Source organism: Equus asinus, chromosome 8 (genome assembly GCF_041296235.1).
Source record: "Equus asinus isolate D_3611 breed Donkey chromosome 8, EquAss-T2T_v2, whole genome shotgun sequence".
In the NCBI taxonomy this organism is placed as follows: domain Eukaryota; kingdom Metazoa; phylum Chordata; class Mammalia; order Perissodactyla; family Equidae; genus Equus; species Equus asinus.
This window is the reverse complement of record NC_091797.1, coordinates 47,532,213-47,559,862: the sequence shown is the minus strand read 5'-3', so window position 1 is coordinate 47,559,862 and position 27,650 is coordinate 47,532,213. Positions and strand designations below refer to the sequence as shown.

Genomic DNA, 27,650 nt, shown 5'->3' with positions numbered 1-27,650 from the left:
AATGATTTGTGGAGGACAAATAATTACAAGAGTTCATTTGGAGACACACACTCTTCCAATTCCTGTCCACTCGATATCATGAAGAAGAGTTATTTCTTTCTATTTATTTTTCTTCTAATTACAAAAATCATCTGGAGAGCCACATTCTTCTGTCCCCTCTTCTCTCAACATAACGACAAGCTATTTCTATTCTTCTTTCAGTGTGTTGGACTTCATATTTATTAGAAGAAATGCGTGAAAACAAAGGTGGCGAAGTTTATATTTTTTCTATTGGGAACCACTCCAGAGTAGATGGGGATATGTGTGCATGTGCACCTGTGGGCACACACACACACACACAGCCACATAGACACACATACATTCATGTGTGATGGAGTGTGTCATTTAGCAGTGGTTTGCTGGCAGAATGAAGAAGTGTGACTCCTCATCTGTCTTATTAAGATGCAGAAATTCCAGTGAAGAGAGTCCGAGGGCCTGTGAATTCCCATCTACGTGAAATAACTGTTGCATCTATTCTGGAGGAAAACTTCCTAAGGCAGATTTGGAGTGAGGACTGCTCTCAGAGCAGATAAAATGATGCAAGACCCACCTCCTGAATATGCTCCATCACTATTGAAGCATGCCATCCCCTTGGTTTCTGAAAAAAGGTGTGTGAAAACTAGGGCTTGAATGTTCAGGAAGTTTACTGACCCAAATTTCTTCTTTCTGCTAGAGAATGATCTTTTAATGTTGTTTTTTCCTTTTAAAAAGGAAAGCCATGCATAATGTCTAGATCTTCCTGACACAGCAGCCTGGCAGAGCAATTCATTTCTAAGCATGCCTGGTGATTTTTCTTCCACACCGTAGTAAAGCAACAAGTCAGTTCAGGGACGAGAAGGGCTTTACGGTAGCAACAGGGTATCACCTATTGCCACGTCACCGTCATTGCTTTTAACTCATGCTTTTAGACACTTTAGAAAAAACACTTATCTCATGAATCTCTGGTAGAAAAAAAAATCCACCCCTTTATCTTCCTTTACTAGTTATTGATTTAACTGTAGCTGTAGTTATAGAAAAGTTTATAGGAGAATAGGATGTTCTATATGAAGAATTTGTCAGTTTGTCAACATCACGTCATTTTATGCAACATTAGGTTAAAAAGAAAAAATCATAGGATAGCCACTCTTCTGTGATTATCTGGGATGGAACATTCCTATCAGAACCTGACACACAAAGGCTGTTGGTGACTAGGTCGTGGACCATTTGCCTTAAGTGAACAAGAGATGCTATGAACTGTAGTATGAATTCTGGGGAGTAGCATGTTCACCTCATTAGCTATATATCTCAATTCCTATCATGATTTTGTAATCATCTCCTTCTCCACCCTTTGCTTGTAACAGATGAAGGTATGGCTCACCATGGAAGTAGACATTTTCTTCAGGATGCTACGGTGTCTTAGATACAGGGATTGTATTCTGACTCTATAACTTAACACATGGTTTTCAGCCAAGGACATTTGAAAGAAAAATTACACTAGACACACCATCTTCTTACTCTTTCAGATACTATACATATTAAATCCACTTGAAATGAAATTTGAGAGCTTCTGTAAAGGGAAAATCTTAACAAAAGGATACGTTCTGTATGGGTGGGGATGGACTGGGTGAATCTTCCACCATGATGAAGGATTTCTTGCAACATTCTCCCTTAACAAACTTAGAACAAAGAAAGAAAGAAATAGATATATATTTCTTGGTTTTATCAATTTACAGGCTTATTAATTAATCCTAAATTCATTAATAAATAATATTGCAATATAAAAAATTGTTTGAACTCAGATGCTCAAAGATTTTCTCTCTCTTCTTTTCCCTTTCACCTTAATGAATATTATAAATACTTTAAAAGATCAAGGCCAGCTTCCTGAATGAAGTAATGTTCATATGGGTTTGATATCTAGCATATTTTTATCTTTTTAAAATTTAGCTAAATAACTGAACCAGAGTTTTTCAATTTCAATTTTTGGATCAATCAAAGTATGAAACTCATTTTTGTTTTTTAAGAAGCAATTCATATAATCAAATTATTGTGACTATGGATTTTCAGTTTGGTCCAGCATGCTGGTATACTTCAAATGGGGTTGGTTTATTTTTAAAAGTATATTAGAATAGTAGTTGTAAGAGAATAGCATGTGCATCTGAATCTGTACACATTTTGTAAGTGAAATTGGTACTGAACCTTGATCTCTTGAAGGCTGATCAAGAGTACCGATCAGTCCTGGAGGCATTGTTGAGTTATCTCTAAGATAAAATCTTGGGCTGGTCAAAAAGAAAATAAAGTAAAAATTGACAACCCACACTGAGGTCTAAGATTTCAAAGAGCCCTGAGTAGTTACCATGACCTGAAATGTAGATTTCTCTTTCCTTTCCACTTTGCTAAAATAGCAACATCAGCAGTATATTCTCGTCAAATAATATTATAATGTAAAGGTAATATTCAAATTGTAGAAAATTTGGGAAAATGCATAGAAGCATTAAGAAAAAATCAAAATCACCTCTAATTCTCATGTACAAGGGAACCAATCTTAACATTATGCATTCTATATCTGCTTCTGGTGTTTTTCTTTGCTTAGTTTCCACAGAATTCTAAAAACTATGGAGGACTATATTCTGCTCTTTCACTAAAATTATGGAAGCATCTCCTAGGCATTGAAAATTAGGTAATCTAATGTTGAACCTCAAAAATAAAGACAGATAGATAGGTTGATAGACAGACAGATAGATAGATGAGAGAAATCGAGAGAAAGAAAGAGAGAGGTGATTAAGGGCATTGCTTCACTAAGTAATGAATTTTGCTTGTGTGTGTGTCTGTGTCTGTGTGATATTTAGGGAGAATGTCACATTTAAGGCACTCATTGTGTGGATCTTGTATTTCATTTTTGGCGGAATGTCAAATTAACTCAAAAATAGATTTAGGATGGTAGAGGTCCGTCATCTGGAGTACAGAATAATACTTTTGTAAACAGATGTCTCATCATAATTCATTTCACAATTATAAAATACCACATCTAAATTCAAAATAGTACACCAAATCTTTTTAGGTAATGCTACATCTATAACGTCCTTTTTGCAAATGGGTCTGTGTCTGTTTTCTCACTCAGTCATCCTCATGTCCTTGTTCTTGTGGGGACCTGAAATTGGCCACCCCAAGATATGTCTCTTTGGCATCAGGATTATTTGAGGCTGATTGCTTTTGATAAACTGGGACAGGGAAAGAGGCTCTGAGGAATGGAACTTACCCTTTGTTAGGACACCTTTACATTTGTAAGGTAAATCTCTATCTGTAAAAGGTGCCTCCCTCTCTGTACCAGGAAGAAGAAAGGAGATGACCTTCTTTCTAGAAACTCTTAATCAATGCCAAAGGCAAGGACTTAAATCTGCATTTTATTGTGCTTCTCTGGTAATCTGTAACTGACTTCCCTCCCCCTCCCAACATTGGTATCTCCTTAAAGATTAAGCATCTTTCTTTAGGCTGGGAACCGATTGCGGGGCTCATCTGTGACCACCCCGGAGCCCGAGGCAACACACCTGCCACCCCGGGGCGTTCACTGGGACAGCAGACCTATCTGTCGTTTCCATCAAGCGCTGTGCAGCCTCATGACTATTGTAAAAGGGACATTTCAATCATATGTGAAACACCCTGTTTGGGGGTATATAACCACTGTGTGCACCCCACTTCTTTGGTGCCCTTTCTTCCTTCAGGAAGAGAGGCCCCGGGCCATGGTTCCTCATAAAGCTTGTTTAATTTTCTCTTGCTATTCTGTCTCATGTGAATTTAATTCATTCTCCGGCCAGACGAACCCACATTTGGGAAGAGGAAATATCTTCCTCCCCTGCATTCTATATTCTCCCATCTCAAATTTTTAACTATAGAAAATAAGGTCTGGATTTTCTTCACAAGCTAGAGCTCAAATTGCTTGTCCTAAAAACCAAAATGAACCATTAATATTAATTTTGTAGCCAGATCTTTTCCAATAATTACACCTATTTCAATGACTATGAAAATAATTTTACTGTTCAAAAATTGAATTCCACAACTCAGTGTCATTATAGTTGAATCCGCTATAGATTCAACCGCTTCCAGAGAATTAGTTATTCCATCCTCTTATTTAGCTCTTCTCTAGTTTACCCCTTCCCTTTTTTCTGCCATCCTTATTCCTCCTACCTTTGTTCATACCTGCCTGCCTTTCTTCTTTCCAGCAGTCTTTCTTTATTTCTTTTCTCTTTCCATTTTTTACACTTTTATGCAGCAAACTTACTTGAACGTGTTGAATTTATTTAAGCGTGTTGAATGACAACTATACAGGCACAACTTGTGTCTTCTGTTGCAACATGGAGGCTTGGCTGATTTCAGCAAAGTTACAGACATAACTCTGATATCAGGAATGAACATACCAGTGCATCAAAGTCTCTGTTATAAACTCAACTTCCCTTACATAGATAGAACAACAAATGAACTGAAAACTCCGCTGAGCTGGGAGAGCCCTCAAGGTGCTAATGTCTGATAGTTGAGATTCTATACAGGCTGCCTAGCAAAGCAATAAAAGCCTTAAATGGTTTGGGGACCACCAGTCCCTGCTTTGTAAAGTATTCATGAGGTGGAATCACGATGACCTGTTACCTTGATATGATTTTCGGTTGCCTCAAGCTCTCACTGCATTCAGTGTGACCTTCTTTTGCTACCCTTGACATTGATCTATTCTTGAGATTGTAGCTATAGGCTTTATGCTTGAACTTGAGATTAAAGTAGGGAATAAACGTCACCATAATGTCTCAGCCTACAAGTTTATGGGCTGGTACTGCAGGTCTTTCTACTAATCAGGGTGATCACTGAAGAATTCATTTGGAAGACAAGATCTTCAGGGACTTGAGTTGCAATGAAACTATGGCAGAAGGTTGTGGGGAAAGGAGAAAGGGAAGGAACGGTTGTGACAGTACAGACTGCTCCTGAATTGTAGAAGAAATTCAGAGGGAGTTGCTAAAAATGGCCACAAGCATTTTATAGTTGATATTGGCTCATCCAATACATTCAGCTAAAAATGGGACATGCTAAGACGCCTCACTGAGTTTCATGCCCATTACTCTCTCCAGTCTACTTGCTTTACTACCAGGTAGCTTTTTTCTTCTCTACCCCATCCCCAGTATAGTCTAAAGTATTTTTATTTCTTTGTACTTAATGATAATTTTCTACATTCTCCTGTGCCCTTTGTGGCTTTTTACCATGATTAGGAGTTTGTAAAAGTTAGTGAATTTCTCTTGTTTTTTCTATTGCTTTCTCCCTCTTTCATTTTTTGTTGCTCTTCCCCTCTTTCTGGGACTATCCTTCAGTTATTCAGAATAAAGGGAAAACTGCATAGTTAAGGATGTAAGACCAATAAGAAAATGCAATTGTACCTCCCAGCTACTGAAAGGAAGAGCAGGAAGAAAGAGGGAGACAGCCCAGCAGGTCTGATAATGTGGGTGCCCTGCCTTTCAGGCAAAGGGGCTCTTTTCTCTAGCTAATTTCTACTTAGAAACAAAAGGTTTTTCAGAGAATAGGGAAAGAGAGGGAACTGAATGATGCTCCAATTTGCATTTCTATTCACATAATATTCTTGTTCAATTGACTAGAGAAAGGTTGTTTTTTTCTTGTTACAAATGGAAGCACCTGTTTAAAAATAGTTGAATCGAATTTTATTCACAATTACTATTTTTCTCAAACTTGTCTCTAATATAAAGAAATAAATTCTGAAACCTATTAGGGTTCTTTTTTTTTTTCAGATCTTCACTAAATAACTTGAGATAGTGTAGCATGGTGAAAAAGAACACTGTTTCAAGAGTCACAAGATGTAGACTGCAATCTAAACTCTGCCATTAACTGTGTGATATTAAGTGTATCATTTAAACTTTTGATCTCTATTTTTTTCTTACAAAGTTAGGAGTTTGTATTAGATAATCTATAATGTCCCTTTCAGTTAAAAAGAAAATGTTTGGTCTTCTGTCACCATTACAATTCAAAAACCCTATCTTTGAAGCTGAAAGTATTTATACTCTGGTGTGTTGGAGAAAAGCCACCTCTGTCTGCTGTGTGAGGAAGATGCATAGACAAGTTCCATCTGCAGAGCTTCATCATAGGGTCATTTTGATGTTTTTGCTGACCCAAACAAATTAGACTAGAGACTCTGATTGCCACAGAAATTCTAAGGGGATTGCTGTAAACTATCCATAGCCATTTTAAGCACCGTGATCTAAAAAGCACATTTTCAAAATCTTAGGTTTCTCAAACTCTTTAGGTTGCCATCTGCTGCGGCCGACGAAAGTCTAGAACACTCACAGGTGTTTTGAAAATATTCTAGTTCATTGCTTCTGAATTCTGCTGCATCATCCCTTAAGAAGTTGCTAGTGAGGTAGGGCACTGGAAATGAGGATTATGTTAGCCAGGATTTTAAAAAGAGGAGGTGCATTTTTTAAAATAGCCAGTTAAAGTGGTGATTCCTCATAAAACTAGACTGTAGGCTCCCTGAAGCCGTGAGAATATTTCTGTTATTGGTATCTCCTGGTTGGTAAATCCAGTGTCAGGCACTCAAAGATCATCACAGGCGGTCAATATATGTTAGATTGATGATTGAGAAATGCCGAATATTCTGATATTCTAAGAACAATTTTAAAGCAAAGCTGTCCTGAAAGGCATGATAATTTTTTGAGTTTTAAAATATTCAATACACCATTCATTCTGTGGAAAAGAACTAATATATTCTGCTAAGCATTTGCTTGTTACTTTGATGTAACTTTTTTCTCCCCGCCTCCCCCACCCCAATCCTCTTCACACTTTCTGCCTCTGTTCCTCTATTGTGAAAGGATTTGGGACAAATCTAAGTGAAATAGACGTGCTGCAATGCCCTCTCTTTGACACATCCTAGTGTCCCCTGCATGCTCATACCCCTCTTGGCCCTCGCCCACTTCCCCTGGCTCCCTCCTGTTTCTTGTTCCTTACTCAGTTCTGGCTTTGCCTCTTCCTGGGAACCTTCTTTGACAGCTCTAGCCTGCTATGATGCCTTTCTGTGTGTTAACACATCCAGAGCTTACCTTTTCCAGCAGCGCTAATCAGACTCACAACTAATATGATGGCTTCATTTGTAAAAATTGGGGAACTATATTCCCATACAAAAATGGTTTCTAGAATCTACGTAATATGACCACTGACAACACTGATAACATTTCAGTAGAAAGCCTTCAGCCTGGTCCACCTGTTTTCCCCAATTTTCTCCTCTATTGGGCACACCATTTCCCATTCTCCACAGCGTACTCACAAATGCTTAGTCTTGCTATTATCCAAACCTTTTTATACCAAAACAGAATCTTCACATTTTTCTTCAATTTCCCTTACTCAATTCTCTTTTCACTGTTAGGCCCATAGGCATAGAAGATAGTGAAGATGCTGCAGAGCCCTCTGCCCTTTCAACCTTTGTGGAGAAGCTCCTATGTCAACTAATTATCCTTACGATTAAACGTATGCATGGCGTTCTGGGGCTGCATCACTTAAGGCCATGCTACCCACGTCTCCTGCTACATTAAACTGCCTTCTTTTCTGGATACACAAGCAAGAGGGAACCTTCCTCCACTTCCAGATGGTCGCATTCTTTTGTTTCTTCTCATCCTTTAAAACTCAAATCCTGCAAAACTTCCAGTAGTCTCACTCTACCCACGAAGGTAATTAGACAGAAACACACACACACACACACACAGATACACACGAAACCTCTTTGTGTAACAAAACCTCTCTGATGGTCAGGTATTTGACAAACCAGAAAACTCTGCTGAAGACTTACTGAAGCCTGTGCACATGAAAATAAAATCACAATAGAGAAAAGAAAATCATCTCTTTGGATGGTTTAGCGTATACCTGTCTAGAGCATGGGATCAAGCAAGTTTTTTTTTAAATTTCTTTTATATTTATTTTGGTACCCTAACGTGACACATATTTCCCTTTTGAATTCGCTGATAATTTTGAGAAATGTTCTTAGATCCAATCCTGCCACACAGCTGGGAGAAAATATTTATACACCCTTTTAGAAGGATTCTGCTAATTCAAAGCCATGTAGGATTGTATAAAGAACTCATTTGCAAGTATTCTAATATTGTGTAACAAATACACACTTAATATAAATTAAAAACATTTATAATAAGATATACATTGCAAAGACCCCTTGACATTTCAAATAAACAAAAGATACATGTTTGTCACAATTTTAACAAGTGGATGTTCAAATCATATATTTTCACACATATGCTAATTACTACAGTATGAATAGCCAATAATTGATTAAAAGATGTTTTGCAGATATTAAGTCTGTGCAAATACACAATTATTCAAAGAATTCTAAAACCCAGGAGACAAAGGCAAAGATAGGAAAAAAATCGCATTCCAATTACTCGAATAAATTAAAGAAGGAAATATATTTCCAATGAAACACTAGAATAAAATGTGTTTTTTATTGCATTTAATGAGACTATGACTGATATTATTGGAATTTAGTGTAGCCAACTGCCCTTAATTCACAAATGTGGCGACCTTTGTGGTTATTGAAATGCTGTCAAGAAAGGAAGGTTGATAAATAAATTCAGTGCCAAAAGGGAGGTAGTTATGAAATTTCTGAAGTAGCTATAAAAATATGGAGTGATGATAAAAACAAACATTTATATTATCTATGGAAAAATATTATTGAGCACTTTCCATCTTTTTTTTTAATATGTTGAGATATTTCAGGTTAATCCAACTCTAGGATTAGATGAAGTAAAGAAAAAACACTTCCTTAGTGTGTACTTTATGCCAAATGCTTTCACATAGAAGACCTATTTATCTGTCTGTCTATCTATCTATCAATATCTATCCATCATCATCTATCTGGTGATCTATTCATTCATCTGTATATGTATCTATTGTCAATCTATCGCCTCATATCTGTGAGATAGGTACTATTGCCCCAATGTTACAGATGAAGGCGTAATAGAGAGTCCATCGTACTTTGCCCAAGGCCATCATAGCAGGCTGGGAGCTCGACCCACATCAGCTGATTCCCAGGCTAAAATCACCTAAGATTTCATCATCTTCTGTGATGATGGCTTTATCTGCAGTGATGACCACATTGTATCACTACAGGCTTCCTGGGTGCTGTCATCTCCAATAGACTATAGGTTCTTAATTTCAGGGATCGTAACACATTATTATATCCATATCCACTAGCAATGTGCCTGGTACATAGCAGACTCTCAACAAATACGTGTTGACTTGAACTAAAAATATGCTACCTGCACTGATTTAACTACATTATATTGGCAGATATTCCAACAGTCTCCATCTTGTATAATACAGTGAAATGGAAATGAGGGCTGAGTGAAGTGACATTATACTACACGGCCAGTTCTTTTCCAATGTCCTCATGGTTAAGTTAAACAACACCTCCTATTAACTCAATTCACATGAGAACAAAGGGAACTTTCACCTCATGACTTTGACTTTGGCAAGTGCAATTTCCATGTCCTTTTTATTCCACCCAAACATTTATTTCCCCAACACTCAGGAAAATTTTATTTCTCCTGTTTTCAAAACAATGGCAGTCACTGACTTGGCTTGTTATGATTTTATATTTTCACTGTGTGCTAGCTTGCTTGAAATTCAACACAAAGTAAATAAATGCTGTTAGCATGAGGTTGTTATTTTTACCATCTTAATCATACATGTAAGGAAATGTTACAGTTCACAGTGAATGTTGCTGGCGTGAAAACAGAGACCACAGCAGATATGTATTTAAAGTAGCAGGTGTTTTATGGCTTAAGCTTCATCAGGATATACAGGGGAAATTCCCCTTTTTACCAAGTTCATTGTCCTGTCTTGTGCAGTAATTATTTTCCCTATAGCTACCCCCGGAGGCCACTGAAGTAAAACTTCAGTTCAAGTAAAAATGATCACCAAGGCCTGCAATCTTTCGTTCCCACTGGCCACTGGTCTATGGCTGCAGAGCATAGCAGTCAGAGCAACAGAAAGATATTGAAGAGCAAAGAAATGCCTTTTCTCCTCTTCCCTTTAACTGAAAAACCCCACTCTTTTAACACAAGGAGAGGGTATTAAGCTAGCAATTTTCAGACTTGCTCCCAAAAAATATTCTATTATGTCTGTCGGGGTTGAACCCTAGAAAAGGATTTGTTTCCAAAGCGAGTGAATGGCCAGAAGCAGGGGTCAGCCAACGATGGCTTCCAGTCAAATCCAGCTCTCCACCTCCTTTTGTATGTCTCACAAACTAAGATTTCTTTATCTGTTAGTTTTTAAAGGGTTTAGTAGAAAAACATATATATATATGCAAGTTTATATATATGCAACACATGCATATATATATATATATACATATATATATATATGCAAGCTTAAGATTTTTAGATGACTATATTTAATCTGGCTCCAATTTATTGCCTACAGTCTTGACCAGGGATTAGTAATTTATTTTTTTTCTGTAGGGGGCTAAATATTAAATATTTTAGGTTTTATGAGCCATACACATTTGCATATTCTTCTGGATTTTCTCCACAACTCCTTAAAAATGTAAAAAAAAAATTCACTATGGGGCCATGCAATAATAAAAACACATTTGTAGGTCAGATTTGGTTAGCAGACAGGTGCCTGCCCTAGTGGATGGTTGACCCATAAGATAGAATGGAAATTGAATTACCACATGGAGAAAAGTACTCCACCAACCAAGAATTCTTTCCACCAGGATCACCTGCCTTGGACTATTATGAGACTAAGACATAAATATCTACTGTATCTGAGCCAGGATAGATGTTTAGGTCTGTGTATTATAGCAGCTAGCTAACCCTAACTAATGCAGGAAAGACAGCTAGACAGGGCTTCTCAAAAGGTGACAAACAGATCTGAAGGAGTGAAAGCCGGGCAGATATTTGGGAGAAGAACATTCCAGGCAGAGGCCCTGAGTGAGGAGCACATCTCCAGTGTTTGAGGAACAGATAGGAGGTAAGTATGTCTGTATCAGAACAATCAAGAGGGAGAATTTTAGGAATTGAGGTCATATAAGAAAGAAGCAACTAGCTTTTGTAGGTTCTCTTGAATCTTTGTTTGGTTTTTACTCAGAGAAAAATGGGAAGCCACTGGAGAGTTTTGAGTTTCGCAGTGACACGAAAAGGCTCTAGTTATAACCATTTCACTCTGGTTACTGTACTGAAAATACATAAATAGGATGGATCAATGGTGGAAGTGGACACTAGTTAGGAGATTATTGGAATTATTCAAGTGAAAGATGTTCAAAGCTGGAAAAAAGTCACAGCAATGGATAAGGTCAAGCCCACAGGACTTGCTGAAGAATTGATGCAACATATGAGAGAAAGATAGAGGCTTCAGGTGACTTCATATATTTTGTCCTGGGTGAAGTTGATATTTACTGAATTGAGGAAGACTAGAAGAGGAGCAGGTTTGGAGACTATTAGGGGCTCAGTTTTCTACATGTTAAGTGTGAGATGTCTGTTAGACACCAAATGGAGACGTCACATTAGCAGTTGGATATAAAAGTCTAGGGTTCAGGGGAGAGATGAATGGGTCCCTGTCTAATCTATATTCTTTTCAGCAGCACTCTGATAACAATCTTTGTTGCATAGGTCTATAATGTTTTCTTCGAATTATTTTTCTCTCCTTCTAGTTTGTTTACTTGTTAAAGAAAGGACTGATTTTTTAAAAACAATTTTGTGTCCTGTGCAGCACACCGTGCAGTCAATGAATGTTTTTCAAATGATAAATGAGTGTATTTAGGTGAGCCTACAGACACCAGAGATGGTATTTCCTCTGGAAAGTCCCCATACTTGTGAAATACAGTAATTGTCCACAGGGCTTCTACTTTGAAACACAAAGCTTCTTTTTTTTTAATTGGGGATATCTAAGATCCTTAGAAAATAGTGAAGAGAATATGTCTAAAAAATTTACATGTTTTCTGGGTAATTGTAATGCTAACTAAAGTTTATGACTCTTGCTATGCAATTGTGACTACAATCATACATACATTTATGAAAGTATTAATAAAGATTATATTCAATATCCAAGTTTCACAGAAACTTCATCAGTTGGCATTCTATTCCCTCCCCTATGCTCGAGATCTATTTGTGAAGGCTGTGTCCACTTAAATATAGAAAAAGAGCCGGAATTCTGTTATTTTCCAAGAAAACTAACAATAAAAAAACGAAAGGGGGAAATTATCATCATGCAATATGATAAAGGTCTTAGTATCTACTGAAATAAGTTCACAAAGCATGTGGGTTACATATGGAGTATCTTTATTTTGTCAGGGCCAAAATCAATGCTGTATTTCACGAATGAATTATATGAGTTATCGCTTTCCTTAGAAAAATAAATTATAACAGATATTGAAGGATATATCTGGATTTGCAAATGCATTTCAGCATCATGTTTTTCCGACTTCCTAATGAACACTGCCAGGACCTTCAAGCAAAGTGGTGTTTGTTGTCATTTGCATCTGTGAGTATGCTGCAGTGGGTGGAAATGAAACTTCACGTTCTAAATAGATTAAGGAGTAAGAAGGGCTCTGTAGCAGGTTAAAGCAATTACTTAGTTTTCCTGGTTGTGACAGATTTTCATTGTTCCCAAACAACCCTCCACACAAAAGGGAGGGGCATGTTTATTTGTTGTTCAGCTTGAGTAACTGACTCATCTTTCTTTTCCCACCCTCCCAAACCATCAGATGCACCAGCACAGCCAGTGCCACCCCACCCCCAACACATGCACACACAAAAAATGTAAATAGCTTGAAAATTAGCAGTTTTTTAATCTATTTGTAGTTTGTAACTTTAAAAATTTTTTGAGGTAAACTTTTACAAATCCTTGATCATTTGTGAATATTCTTAATTTACGGTACCAGTCTGTCACCAAGAAAGGGATCTATCTCAAAGAATGATTTCACATGAAATAGAAGTCCTACCAATTATTTCCTAGTTCTAGAATTTTAAAGTGATACCAGTGGGTTTGGCATATGAATGTACTGTATTTCTAACATGCCAAAGTTTCAGTTACCATCCAGAGGAGTGATACTTAAAATTTAGAAATAAAAAAACTAACTATTTCAATAATCAGAGAAAAGGAAAGAAGGAAACACAGAAAGAAAGAGTAAGAGAAAGAAAGAATGAAAAAGAAAGAGTGGGAAAGAAATGTACATTGAATAATCCAATGAATATGACAGTGATAACTCACGAAATTAATACCCCAACCTTCTCCAAAAAAATTTTTGTTTCTCCATTGCTAGTGGTCTGGGCAGAGCTTAGTGACAGAATAGCATTCCCCCAGCCCCCTGCTGTTTACTTGACCACACTGGTTTGGGATGAAGCAGATGGTGGGGGCACAACACACACACAAATGCATCCTGCGGTTCCCCGTCAGACTAGTAGACAGTTTTAACAAAGGTAGGGGCAAAGTTGTTAAGAACTGTGAATTAAATGACATTTCATGGACAGGAAGCCTCTCTGCCCATACAGCTTCCATTTGAACCTGGAAGATGTTTAGACCAAGCGTTTCTCAAATATGGCTTAGCGTCTAAGAAATGACTTAAGAGATTAAAAGTTGGGTCAGTTTTGTCTCTTAAATTACCAATAAGCTCATTCTTTTTCAGACTTATGAATTTCATCCATGGGAACTGATGAACTCTGATCCTTAGCTCTCACTTTAAATGTCAGACGTGTTAAAAAGTGAGGATGACCTCTGAAAAATGAACACAATCTATAGGTGTTAGTTCTGTTGAAATCATATTCATAAACTCTACATTTAATAGAACTCAATTTTCTATGAACATCACTTTGATAGATATGGACCCCAAATTCACTTATAATAAAGTGCACAGTATATTTAAATGCATGAATAAAGGCTCGTAGCTAACAATAATTTTTCTTCACTCATGTTACAAATGGGTCTAGGGATTTAAAAACGATCTCGTTACCCACTCTCTTCTAGAATGCTAGGGCTAGGAAAAAGGAGACACAAACTGGTTATATGACTGAGTGTGAACCACAAATATTTTGTTCCCTGATTCTTAGCCTATTCTTGAATCCTTTCATTCAATCTGATAGCAATTTAAAAAGTCTGCTCCGAAAAACAACCAGAAAATGCCAATGCAGATCAGTGGCAGGAAATTAGAAATTGTTTTCATCTCAGTTCATCAAAGTATATAAAATAGTTTTCAAACATTAATCAACAAAAAGTGACTTTGATTCACAAAACACATGATAAATTTAAGATATGCTCAACAAAGACAATGAATAATACAGTCCCCCGCCCCTTTTCATAATTAAACGTACAGGGATTGAATTATACAGCAAACCATGTGCATAGTACTTGGCTCAGTCTGACTATACCACAGTGTAGAAAATTCCTGTGCCTTAATGGCACTGTGTAACCCTGTCCATGTCCTTGGTCAACTCATGCATCTGCTCAAGGCAATAACGATGATTAATTTCAGTCTCCTAACCTCTCTCTGTCTATGTCTTTCTGTCTCTATCTGTTTCTTTCTCTCTCTCTACTCCCGCCTCCACTTATTATCACTAAAATTTCTGTCTCCTGCTTGGCTGAGAAAATTCAGCTCATCAGATGGAACTTTAAGTTCTTAGCAAATCCAGTCTAAGAGTATTCTATCCTCCTTCATTCCAGACTCATATAGTCAGCTATTGACATCTTCTCTTGAATGAGTAAAAGTCACCTCATCTCCAAGTTAGTCCTCTTACAATCCTGGACCTTTTCTAGTGGTCCCTCTCTGACAGAGAATAAAACAACCACCCACCCAATCATGAAAACCATATGCATGGATATCATTATTGAAACTTTCTCTCATATTCCATGAACCAAATAGAATGAAATCCTTTTGATTTTATTTCCTAAGTATCTGCAGAAACTCATCCACTTTTCACCATCCTTGTTACCACCAACGTAGTTCATCTGTCACCTGGCATATTATCATAATTTCTTGTGTGGCTTCTCACTATCTTCTTTCATGCCATCCAGTTCCTTCCCCACAATGCAAGAGGGCAATCCTTTCAAGATGCAATGCAGTTAAAATGATAGACTGTTTATTTTGCTCTTGTAGATGATCATGTCTTGCTTGCCTAGTATAGTAGTGGTATATGCTTGTTGTCCCAGCATGGCATCTGTTTTAGAATTTTTCATGATTTCTGCATCCTTAATAAAGTAGCATTATTAACAGCTGCATTTTTAAAAAGCTAGGGAAAAAAATGAGGATGTGTTTGGTAAACCTATGTTTTGTACTTTCAATTTCTGCCAATGTCCATCTAGTCATGTGTGAATATATAGGAAGTAGATAAAGTTCTCACTTTAAAGTCTAATTAAATATGTAATGCAACCAGCAAAAACCCATCTCTCTTCCTCTGACTCAATATAACACCTCTCTTTCAACGATAACATATGGGGCTCTTCCTATTTGAAAATATTCACTGAGACTCAAGCAGCTAGAGACAGTTCATGAAGGCCTATAGTATATGTGAAACTTCCAGGATTCCAGTTGGCATAGTCAACAAAAAAATAGGAAATTACAAATGTTTGTAAAATAAGTATAATATTAATATAATTCATGTTTCATTCAATAAAATGGATCAGATAAACTCATTATTTATTTTGAGTCTCAGATTTCATAGATTTGGCCCTTCAAGTTGATTCCTGTGTTCTTTTTATATATTTCCATTGCTATTTGAATAATTGCATTCTTTTGAGAAAAAAAAGAGACTCCCAGCTCATCTCCTTTCCCTTTCCCAGTACTGAAATTAACTATTTCTTGAAGGGGTCCTTGTTCCCTTTTAGTGGAGAATGGTATTTAGAATTAGAATTCTGAGCGCTTGGTGTGTTTATGGCTACTTGAGTATCATTGCTTCTAGGCCTCTCAGTGAATAGAAATGAAAAACTGAGAATATGCACACACACACGCGCGCGCACACAAACATTTCTATGTCTATCTGTATATTTATATTTTTTAAAATTGAGTTCAAAATATTGTCAATTCCTATCCATTATATATGGATTATTTGTAGCCTTCCCAATTACTATGTTTATAAGTACTTTCTCAGACAGAATAATGACTTCCTTTTTTTTTTTTTTGGTGAGAAAGATTGGCTGTGAGCTAACATCTGTTGCCAATCCTCCCTTTTTGTTTGAGGAAGATTGTTCCTGAGCTAAGCACTGTGCCAATCTTCCTCCATTTTGTATGTAGGATGCCACCACAGCATGGCTTTGATGACCAATGTGTAGGTCCATGCCAGGAATCCAAACCCTGAAATGCCATGCCTCTGAAGTAGAGTGCACGAACTTAACCACCAGGCCACTGGGCAAGCCCCCCTATTATTCTTAATATACTTATTTACTTGCTCAATTATTAGCATATTTGCTCCCTATAACCAATAACCTAACCACTCTGGTCACCCCTTCCACCTGTCACCTCTAAGCCCTGCCCCTACCTCCCAACTTTTGGACACCAATGTCTCAATGTTGGGAGTGATTGAGAAGTAAGCAATATACTTCTAAATAACTGTGAGCCAAATCAAAAAGAAATCACAAGGGAAATTTAAAACATACTGAATTGAATGATAATGAAGATATGAAATAAAACTTGTGGAACACAAGTAAAATATTATGGTCTACAAAAAACAGTCAAATAAAATATCAACGATTTCAATATTATTAACTATAAAATACAACTTTCAAAGAGTTTGCAGAGGGTTTTTTGAAAAATATTAAAATAACACCATATTTTAAAAAACATTAAAACATACTCTTGACACAATACTGGAGACTGATAGTCTAAGAAATGGATTAAAGAATTTGAACGTGCACCATCAATAATTATTATGCGTATGTCACTTTGTTTCACTAATAATACTAAATGTTTTTATTTTAAAATTATCTTTTAAATATACACAAATTCTAAAAGTTTTTAGGAATAATTTTCTTCCTGAAAATAGCTTTGATGAGAAATTTTTTCTTTTTTTTTCAGCTTTATTGAGATGAAATTGAAATACAACATTGTATAAGCCTGCTGTACAACATTTTGATTTGATACACTTATATATTGCAAAATGATTATCACCATACATTACCTCATACCGCCATCTTGCCACATAAATACCATTTCTTTTTGTGGTAAGAACATTTAAGATCTCTCTTAGCAACCTTCAAGTATGTAATACTGTATCATTAACTATAATCTCCAGCTGTACATTAGATCCCCAAAACTTATTTGTCTTATAACTGGAAGTTTATGCCCTTCAACCATCATCGCAACAATTTTCCCACCCCTCAGTCCCTGGTAACCAACATACTAGTCTCTGTTTCTATGAGTTCAGCTTTTTCAGATTGCACATAAAAGTGGCATCATACAGCATTAGTGTTTCTCTGTCTGATTTATTTCACTTAACATAATTCCCTCAAGGTCCATCCATGTTGTTGCAAATGGCAGGATTTCCTTCTTTCCAATGGTTGAATAATATTCTTAGCACATTTTCTTTATCCATTTATCTGTCACTGGACACTTAGGTTGTTTCCATGTCTTGACTACTGTAAATAACACAGCAGTGAACATGGAGGCGCACACATCTTTGCAAGATAGTGATTTTGTTTTCTTAGCATAAATACTCAGAGGTGGGATGGCTGGATCATATGGTAGTTCTAGTGTTAATTTTTTGAGAAACCTCCATACTACTTTCTGTCACAGCTCCGCCAATTTACATTGCCACCAACAGGGCACCAGAGTTCCCTTTTGGCCAATACAGGTTATTTCTTGTCTTTTTCATGATAGCCGTTCTCCCAGGTGGGAGGTGATATTTCATCGTGGTTTCGATTTGCATTTCCCCCATCAGTGATGTTGAAGTCTATAAAACAGTTTGAAATGAGAAAGTATGATGCTTTCTGTATTCTTCTTCTTTTTCAAGATTGTCTTATCTATTAGGGGTCTTTTCTGGTTCCAAACAAATTTAGGATTGTTTGATCTATTTCTGTGAAACATGCCATTAGAGTTTTGATAGGGATCGCACTGAATCTATAGATCACTTTGGATTGTATAGACATTTTAACAATAGTAATTTTTCAGTCCGTAAGCATGGGATATCTTTCCATTTATTTGTGTTCTCTTCCATTTCTTTCTGCAACATCTTATAATTTTCAGTGTACAGATCTTTTACCTCCTTTGTTAAATTTATTCCTGAATATTTCATTGTTTTTGATAGTATTGTAAATGGGATTGTTTTCTTAATTTCTCTTTCTGATGGCTGGTTAATAACTGCTGCTTTGCTTGCTTCAGTCTTGAGGAACTCCTGAATGGAAGCCGTGTTGCCTATCAGAGCCAGGTGATCTGCGGACCCATCCCTTGAGCAGCTCCCAGAAAAGACAGGGGGTAGATGTGTGGACAAGCTCCTTTCAAGGAGATACTGGCAACCTGGGGTAGGTAGGAGGGTGAGGGCAGGGGAGGCATCTGCTGGCTTCCTAGTCCTTGAGGAAGATCACAGTCAACCTCCAGGTGCACGCTAAATTAGAAGCCTGGCCCTTAGGCAGCAGCTGTTAAAACATGCAGAAGTACCCCCTTCAGGGAAAAGCTGAGACCTTGGCGGTTTTTGCCTGCTCCCTCTGTGCCGAGGCCTGGGAGGACAGTCGAGGTGAGGAGGTGAGTGCTTCTATGCCTGTATAGAATTGCTGCTTTGTTTGCTACAGTCTTGTTGGTTTAGTGGATGCAAACTCTGTTGGCTTGCAGAGTTAGGTATTTTGGGGGCATGTCCCTCAAGTAAGAGTCTTAAAATTGGGGGCACTAGATGTGGGATCCAAGGCCTTTCCTCCTCAGGGAGAAGTTGGGAGTTGGGTATTCCCTCCGGATTGCACGGTGGTGTGGCCGGGTGGGAATCACGGCCAGACTCTCTCTCCATCTTTCCTCCCCATTTCAGTGTGGGTATTTTCTTGTTCCCCTGACGTGTACAAACCACAGCTGGTTTCTAGATTTCTTTCAGAAGGAATTGCTCATGTGTAGCTGTACATTCGTTGAGTCCATAGAAGGAGGGGAGCTCAGGAGCCTCCTACGCCGCCATCTTTGCAGCCACTCTGACTAGAACTATTTTATATGTCCACCAACATAATAAGACTAGTTTTTCATTAGCCAATCATATTCCCAAAAAATCTATACACATATATATATACATATTTCTTTTTATCACCTCCTTTGCAATATTCAGTGTTCCAGTTTGACCAACTCAGGATAATGTTTTTCAAAAAAAAAAATCTTTCCTCAGCCTCACCTGTTCTCCTTTGTCTTCTGAGGTTCGCAAACTGACCTTCTTTCATTCTTTCATATATCAAATTTTATATGCTTTTGTAATACATATATTCATATATATATTTATACATATATATAAACTTCATAAACTGTCTCCTCCTCAGGGCCTTTGCAAATGTTACTGCATTTACATTAAAAGTTCTTCATCCTGTCACTTCTACTCATCTCTCAGGCCTTTGCTCAACAGTCACGTCTGTGACCCATCCTGTCTAGGTAAATCCCTATTATAGAAATCTCTCAAAGAACCAAATACCCTTTTTTCCCTCTAGCATTTATCACAGCTGGGATTTTGTAGGTATTTATGCGATTATATGTCTCACACCATAAAGCAGCTGAATAAAGAGAGGGAACACATCTGTTTTTTCTCACCACTGGTATTAGCACAGTGTCTGTTATCTAATACATGCTCGATAAATATTTATTTGACAAATAAATAAATAAATGAATGATATTGTAAATTAGCCTGCTCCTCCATTCAAGCCCTTACATATTCAGGAGATCTCACCCTACTTTCTCCCAGGATTCTTTGGATTCCTGGAGGCACATAATTGCCAAGCACCTCCTTGAATGATCTTTTCTATAAATTTAATTAAATAAATTTTTTGCTACAAAACAAGTCGTTAATGAACACTTTGGAAAATGTCATATTCCATTAAACAATTATAACAATTATAACACAATGCATGCATTGTTTATAGTAATTTCTATAGAATTTGGGATATCAGGTCTTTTGATGAAGAACACAACTTCATGGTATGAAACTATTTAAGAAACTCATCTCTTTAAACTTTCATTCCTAAAAAGGAATCTTGTTATCCATGCTTTGATCATCAATGCACATGGCTTCCCCCCAAGGACGTACTCTTGAGGGAGGTAAGTCTCTGCACCTGAAGACTTCCATGAGGCCCTATCAGCCAACTGCAGTTTTCTGACCACAGTTACAGCAGTGGGGACCACGAGTCCTTACTTGAAGGGCATCTGCATGGCACATCTTCACATCCATTACTAGTAATTTATTATTTTATTATTCCTTCTTGATTTTTCAAATAAAAATAATAACTAATATTTATTGAATGCCAACTATGAGCTAGACACTCTAATAAGTGTTCTAAATGCATTATCTCATTTAATACTCGTAAAAACTCTAGGATCTACCAAATTTTTTAGCTCCATTTTACAGATAAAAAAACTTAGACATATAACACAGACTTTCAAAGGACCCATGAATTTGAACCCAGAGACTCTAGCTGCAGAGACCAAACTTTTAACCCTACAGTACAGCTGCTTTCCAAAAAAGAATGCAAAACAGCATGGAAGGCAATAAATCATCTTGAATGTCCCGAATTCATTTTTGGTTCAGTGTACCTGTTTCCACTTAGATTTTATTAAGGTGAGTTATATTTGTATGAAAAAGAAAATTTTCTCTAATTACGCTATTGGACTTGAGAGGGTGACCCTTGTTGTGATTAATGTTTGATCTCAGAGACAAGACAAATACAAATAAACACATACAACCTCATGTGAAAGAAATAATAAACCAATATCTCTATCTAAAAGTGCTCCATGTGTAATCAGAGATACAAGAAGGCAGAATGATGGAGGGTCCCTGAAGGACTTTTCTATTTATACCCCACCAGGTGACTCATAGGAGATATGATACTCCGAGTAAAAAAATACATATAACAATAAAATTGAGTTTTAAGGATCTAATTCTCAATGAGATGACATGTTAATGAAACGATTTAAAGCATATTGCTATGGATTTTGCAGGCGTTTAGAAGAATCTTATAAATCTGAAAATGTGCTATGCGCTTATTCCCCTAGAAAATATCCTGTACCAATTCCAAGCAACATATTTTGTTATATACATTAAGGACTAATTTCTACTGTTTTAGAAAAGAAAATATCTAAACATTGAGAACTATCAGTGTCTGGATTATGTTCCCAAAGGATATGAGAGATGAACCAACACCAGAGTTACTGAAACCAAGGATGGACAAGGCACATTTATTGAGTATAGAGAAAGCAGAAAGGACAAGTTGCCCTAATGGTTCATTTCTTTTTCTAAATTCCTAGAATGAATATTTATAAAGGATATTAAATAGATACAGAAAATATTAAATAGACATAGCTTATTAAATCATTGCAACCCGTCAACAATGCTAAAATGCATTTATTTTATTTTAAGGGTTAGTCATTTCACTATAAATAGTTTTATAAACTTACCTAATGAATTTAACATAATATAATGAACAATCTTTAAGAATAAAGTAAATGCATTTGAAAGGGTTTGTTATAACTGCCATGTGCCCAAAGAAATTATTTCCAAGATTTTTATATACATCTGTACTCTACTCACACCATCTTTATAAATATAATATTGCATCTTCATAACTAAATTTATATATAACAGTAAAATAAGTACAGCTACTTCAAAGAAAATAAAAAATAGAGCTTGAAAGTGGCATAAACTTAAAAGGGACTCTTAGATTATAGATTGTGTGTGTGTATGTGTGTGTGTGTATCTCACACATACTTCCTTGGATGCTTACAAACGCTGCTTTTCTGAAAAGATTCATGATATTGTAATTTGCTAATAATGTCAAGTATATTGAGAAATTAAAGGCAGCCGGAGATAATGATGGTTAAATGCTACTTCTCCCCCAAGAGACTTTAATGACAGCATGAAAGTTTTAGCTTTAACCTTCCCATCAGGACCTGCTCCAACACTTTTTAGCAGCTATCTATGACTACCTTGCACTTCTCCTTAGAGCGTTATTTTAAGAGAGACAGTAGAGAAGACTGGATACCTGCGTCTTTTATGCACACATCCATTCTCTCCCCTTTCACTCATTTTCCTGTCATTGCAATACTACATCTTCCGAGCTCCCCTTCTGTTTCCACCATAATCCTTCAATGCCCCATTCTCCTGTGTGTATTAAATTCCTATCTTGTACATCTAGGGATCACCTGAATTATTTCCAAATCAAACCTTATCAAGAGGATATTTGACAATTTCTCAGGAACTCTTCAATCTAAACACATTATTACAACTTTCTCTCTCTCTTAGTTGCCTACATAACAAATGACATTCTATCCTTCGTGTTTCTTTCTGCATCAATGTCCTTCATCATAAGTTTCCCAAGGATAGTGGCTTTTTAATTGAATTCATTTTGCATTGCATTTAATTCAGCAATGCTAATTCTTACTGTGAATAATAGAAAATATACTGAAATTCTGTTCTCTAAAGGATCTCATTTTGGGTCTGTTTTCTCAGTAATACATTTTTTTAATAGCAATTGAGTAGCAGACCAAGGAATTCCTTTGAGATCAGAAACATTCTATTTGTCAATTTAGAGTAAAATACCTAAGCTCTTTTCCCCCGCTATGAACTCATATTTTCTGCCTCATGGTATGCCTCCAATTTTCAGCCTGGCCTCTGAAAATACCACATTCATTTTTCTAAACACACCCAAAGATTAGAATAGAAGAGATTTGTGGATGACAAAACAGCGCTGTCTGGATTAAGCTCTGCGGCATGACTCCACAGAAGCCTGCACAGCTGATAAGGGTGGAAATTTAATTTCTGCCTAAATGGAGCCTTAGTGGGAAAGCGTATCTCTGAAAACTTCAGAGGTAAAAAGCTGGTGATCATAATTTTACCCAGATGGACTTTTTTTTTTTTTTTTTGTATCCCAACTAATGTAGAGTAAAATGTCTTTAAATGGGTTATTCTCATTGCAGGTGTTCCATTCAGGAAGCATAACGCTTCTCCGGGATTGTTCCGTATTGTTGAGCAAAATTCCCAATTTTCTTAGAAATATTCTTTTTGCAATTTGGCAACAGGATAATAAGAAAAAGAGGCTGTAATCCGAAGTAAAGAGGTCAGTTAAACTTTCCTCTTCAGAGTGCCATCTATTCCATCACCACTGTGACCATCTCTTTCCCCTCATACTGGGTGGCCTTTTTCTTATTCTTTAAAGCCAAAAGCAAGATATCTGAATATGAGATAGGCAAAGGTAGAGCAATGGTGCTTCCTTTTCTCTCCTTCCTTCTTTTTAAAAATTCTTTTCTAGCTTAAATATGAGCAACTTGGTGCAATAAGAAACAATTTTATCTCCAGCATGCATTGATTCACGCACCGAAAAGGGGTCCAATAACTGGGTCTACCATCACAGTAAATGAAACTAAAAGAATAGATAAATGGGTGGAGTTGAACGACTTAGAAAATCTGCGCTGAGCTTAGCTATTTATTTATATGTGCACAGTGTGAAATTAATGAAGATACTTTCGATGGCCAAGATTTCTATTACTTTGAAATACTGTAATATAGGTAAGTACACAAGAGTGTATTTTAAAACACTATTACTGGAATCCGTATCTTGTCTTTTCAGGAAATAAATTCAGATTTATTTGCTTCATTATTGAGAAACCTAAGTCCATTTAAGATTGTGCAAAGCATACTCCAATGATAAGTCATATATGGCAGTTTTTCTCCCTAGAAGTTTAATTCCTCCTCTTAAATAGAACAATACTTAAAATGCAATTGTTCTAAAATTTCTTGGCAAGCAGTTTCCTTAAGCATTGGCCCAATTTCTTCATCACCACATTTAAGTAAGTTCTCATCTTTATTAAGACTTCAGGCTCTTTGTTGCCAAGAAGAAAACCGCTGAAAAGTAAACAATGAGAGTTGGGTTTTCAAATAAATTTGGATTTGCTTAGGCTGTTTAAAATTTGGTTTGAAAGAAATCAAACATTCAAGCTTTGAGAGAGATGAATTGTGTCAGAGTACCCATTTTTATGAGCTTTTCAACTGAATTATTGCCTTTGGACTGGAAAAATTTATTTTCATAATCATCACATTAACCATTCCTTTTATTTTAGCTGGTCTTTAATAAGTGAACAAATGAAACTCAGCCTGATTATTCCAGATTTTTTTTCTATAAAAACTATTTGGAGATGCTAAGTGTAGGATAAATAGTAATCTCTGAGGAATTAATTTGTATTGCCAACCTAGCTTCATAAGCCAGAAGACTACACATCACCTACCAATGAACTATGAAATACTTCCTAAAGAAAACAAACAATGCATTCCTTTGTGATATTTTGGTGTGCCTGATTATAAGTGGATACAAAATGCCAAGCATTTAAATTTCAATCTGCAGAGATAATTAGTGTTATATAAAAATTAAAGATGAGAGGATGAGAAGAAAAGGTGCAGGATTTCCTATTCTAAATTGACACTAAGCCTATTGTAAAACTTGCCAAATGTTGCGTTAGGTCCAAGGGTCACATACCTAGAAGATATTTTGAGAAGTCATCTAGCTTTTAAAAATGACTAACTTTTACTCTCTGCCTTTGCGTGCCAGCCCTATAAATCTCTTCTCTGTTTTTAAAGATTAAATAAACCAAAAAAGAGAATATAATATCATGCTATGACCACCCATTCTATCTTCAATCTCTGAAAGCTCCCCATTACTGCATATTTAACCCAAATCTCTCAGGTAGTATATTTTGTCCATTTCTTCTCATTCTGGAGAATAGCTAGTCACCACCATCAATTAGCTAACACTGTGTGTTTTCTTAAAGCTGTTATGAAACCACTTTTTAATCACTTTGCTTCCAAGCTAAATAATCCCAATTCTTTTAACCTATCCTCAAAGGTCCCATTTTACACTCTTTAATCATTTCTGTGGCTCTTCTCTGGATTGCCTGCAAGTTCCCAATGTCCCTGAAAGGCTTTGGAACCCAAAACTCAGTAATAATTTGTCTCTCTTTCATCTGTTGTCATGTGGTAGGAGATGTGGGTTTGGCTTCTCCTATGACCTAGATTGTACTCAATTTAAGGGTAAACATTGTGTTTCTTTGCTTAAGAAGCATTTTAGCTGATAGTAATTTCCAATAGAATTAGGTATATCATGGATGCTTTCCCATTTGTTTTTTGTTTTGTCTTATTTTATTTACAGTTGCAGTCTCATTATCGTTGAGTAGAGAAGAATGATCTTGTGGCTTTTATGTCATATAATCTTATTCAGGTGCTCCAATCTCTTTTTTATTTTGGTCTATCATATAAATGTCAAAACCTTCCATTCTGTTTAGAAGCCTCTTGACACAAGTTCCATATAATGTAACAATTGTCAATTATGACTTTAAGTTTTGTATTTGTCTTTGAATTTATTAAAAAGGAAACAGGTATTTATTAGTAAATATTTGCAAACTTCTTTTCAAAATGGAAATGAATGATCTTATCAATGTAAGCTATAACAAAGACATTTGAGTGGGGAAAAAAAACCCAAAATTGATTTTTCTTTGAATTAAGTACACTTGTACTAAAACTGGCTATTTGGAACATATGGCAAAACCATCACACACCTAAAAGTAGCATTTATTAATTTTTGGCAAAGGACTAAAGATGAAATAGGCAGCCTATTGAGCATTAAGTCTAAACTCTTAATGTAATAATGATAAGTTGTAGAAAATAAAATGATGAATAATGCATTATGGAGTTTCATAAAGAATTTGCCCTAGAAAGAATTGTGGAGGAATGGAAAAAAATATTGGTTTATGTTAAAGATATGAAAATAATAATAATAGGAATAGTTCATATAACCTAAGTTGTTTATTAAAAGTACTTTCAACATTTATACTCATAAAAGACAGAGCATTGTTAATTTATCAAGTATATTCATAGATTCTGAATTGGGCATCACAACTATACTTTTATTAAATTTATTCACTAAATATTCATATATTGAGTACCTATGATATGGCAGGAACTGTTCTAGATTTTGGAGATATGGCAAAAAACAAAACAGACAAAATCTCTGCCCTCATGAAAATTAAATACTTATGGAATAACTTAATAAAGAAAAAATATATAATCCATTAGTAGGTTGTATGTACCAAAAAGAAAGAAAAATATAAAGCAGGTAGGAGGAGTTGGGAATGTCAGGGAGAGCAGGTTGTGTTTATATAGGGTGCTCAGGAAGGGTCTCTCTAACAGGATGCCATATCAGCAGAGACCTGAAGGAAGCAAGAGAGTGAGTCTTTTTGAGCTCTAGGAAAAGAAAATTCCTAACACAAGAAACACCAAGTGCAAACACCGTTAAGAGTAGGGTATATTTGGTATGTTCCAGAAACATCAAGGAAGCCAGTGTGACTGCAGAAGAGTGAATGAGAGAGAGAAAGAGGGAGACAGAAAGGATTTGAGAGCAGAGTGATGGTGGAGGGCAGATCAGACCAAGCAGGATCTTTTAACCTCATGGTCATGACTTTGGTTTATACTCTCAGTGAGATGAGAAGCCATTTGAAGACATTGAGTCAAGGACTGATGTGACCTGACCTAACTTTTGAAACAACTCCTTTGGCAACTGTATGAATAGTAGACTATAGAGCAGGAAAGTGTAGAAATATTGAGACCAGTTAAATGTCTGTTGCCACAGTTTAGATAAGAAGTGGTGGTGGTCCAGACTGTGGCGATAACAGCAGAGGAGCTAAGAAGTAGTCAGGTTCTGGATATGCTCTGAAGGAAGATCTGACAGGATTTTCTAATAGACTAAACAAAGGTGTGAGAGAAAGAGCAGAATCAAGGATGACTCTAGTTTTGAGCTTGACCAGTGTTGCATCAGTCCCAGCCTATTGATGGTAATACTCTCATCTAGGAATGCCTGATGGACTTTCCCAGCTTATATTACTCTTGAGCCCCTGTAGACATTTCACCCATCAGGGCTAGACCTTGTGATTCTTATTATGATCACATGATGCACTTCAGCAAGAAACCATCAACGACCATTGAGGAACAAGATTTATTACTCACAAGTTCTGGAGGGTACACTGCATTCCTGAAGGCCACACAGCAATCTCATTGGGAGAGAGAGAGGGAGGACCTGGGGCTCTGCATTTATTAGGGTGCAAGGGTGGGAAGTCTGGGGTTTCCAGGGTCACTCATTATTGGCTAATTTGAAGCATCAGAGCTAGAATTAAGCATGGGAGAGTGGAGTCAGGGTCATTCAAGCAGTCAGTTATTTAGGTCACCCAGGGTTTTCTAAAAGAGGAACTTCATGGGTGGGGCAGCATATTTGGTTGTTTTATTAGTCTGTGTCATACAGCTGGCAGGATGTTTATTCAAGATGGATGTCTTTTGAAATGGAAGCCTCAGGAATCAAAAGCTTAATGTCAGGCACTCACACTACAATCAAAAGCTTAATATCAGGCATTAGACTATACCTAACAAAAAGGAGGAAGATGCAATTAATTG

General features: G+C 36.5%; 1 long non-coding RNA gene across 1 annotated transcript in view; it reads left to right on the top strand.

The window, feature by feature from the left end:
* Nucleotides 1-10,870: 10,870 nt before the first annotated feature.
* Nucleotides 10,871-27,650, top strand: part of LOC139046086 (uncharacterized) — a 64,251-nt gene continuing 47,471 nt past the window's right edge. Inside the window, exon 1 of the long non-coding RNA XR_011505638.1 lies at nt 10,871-11,040. This is a non-coding gene — a long non-coding RNA (uncharacterized lncRNA). The remainder of the gene's footprint in view (nt 11,041-27,650) is intronic.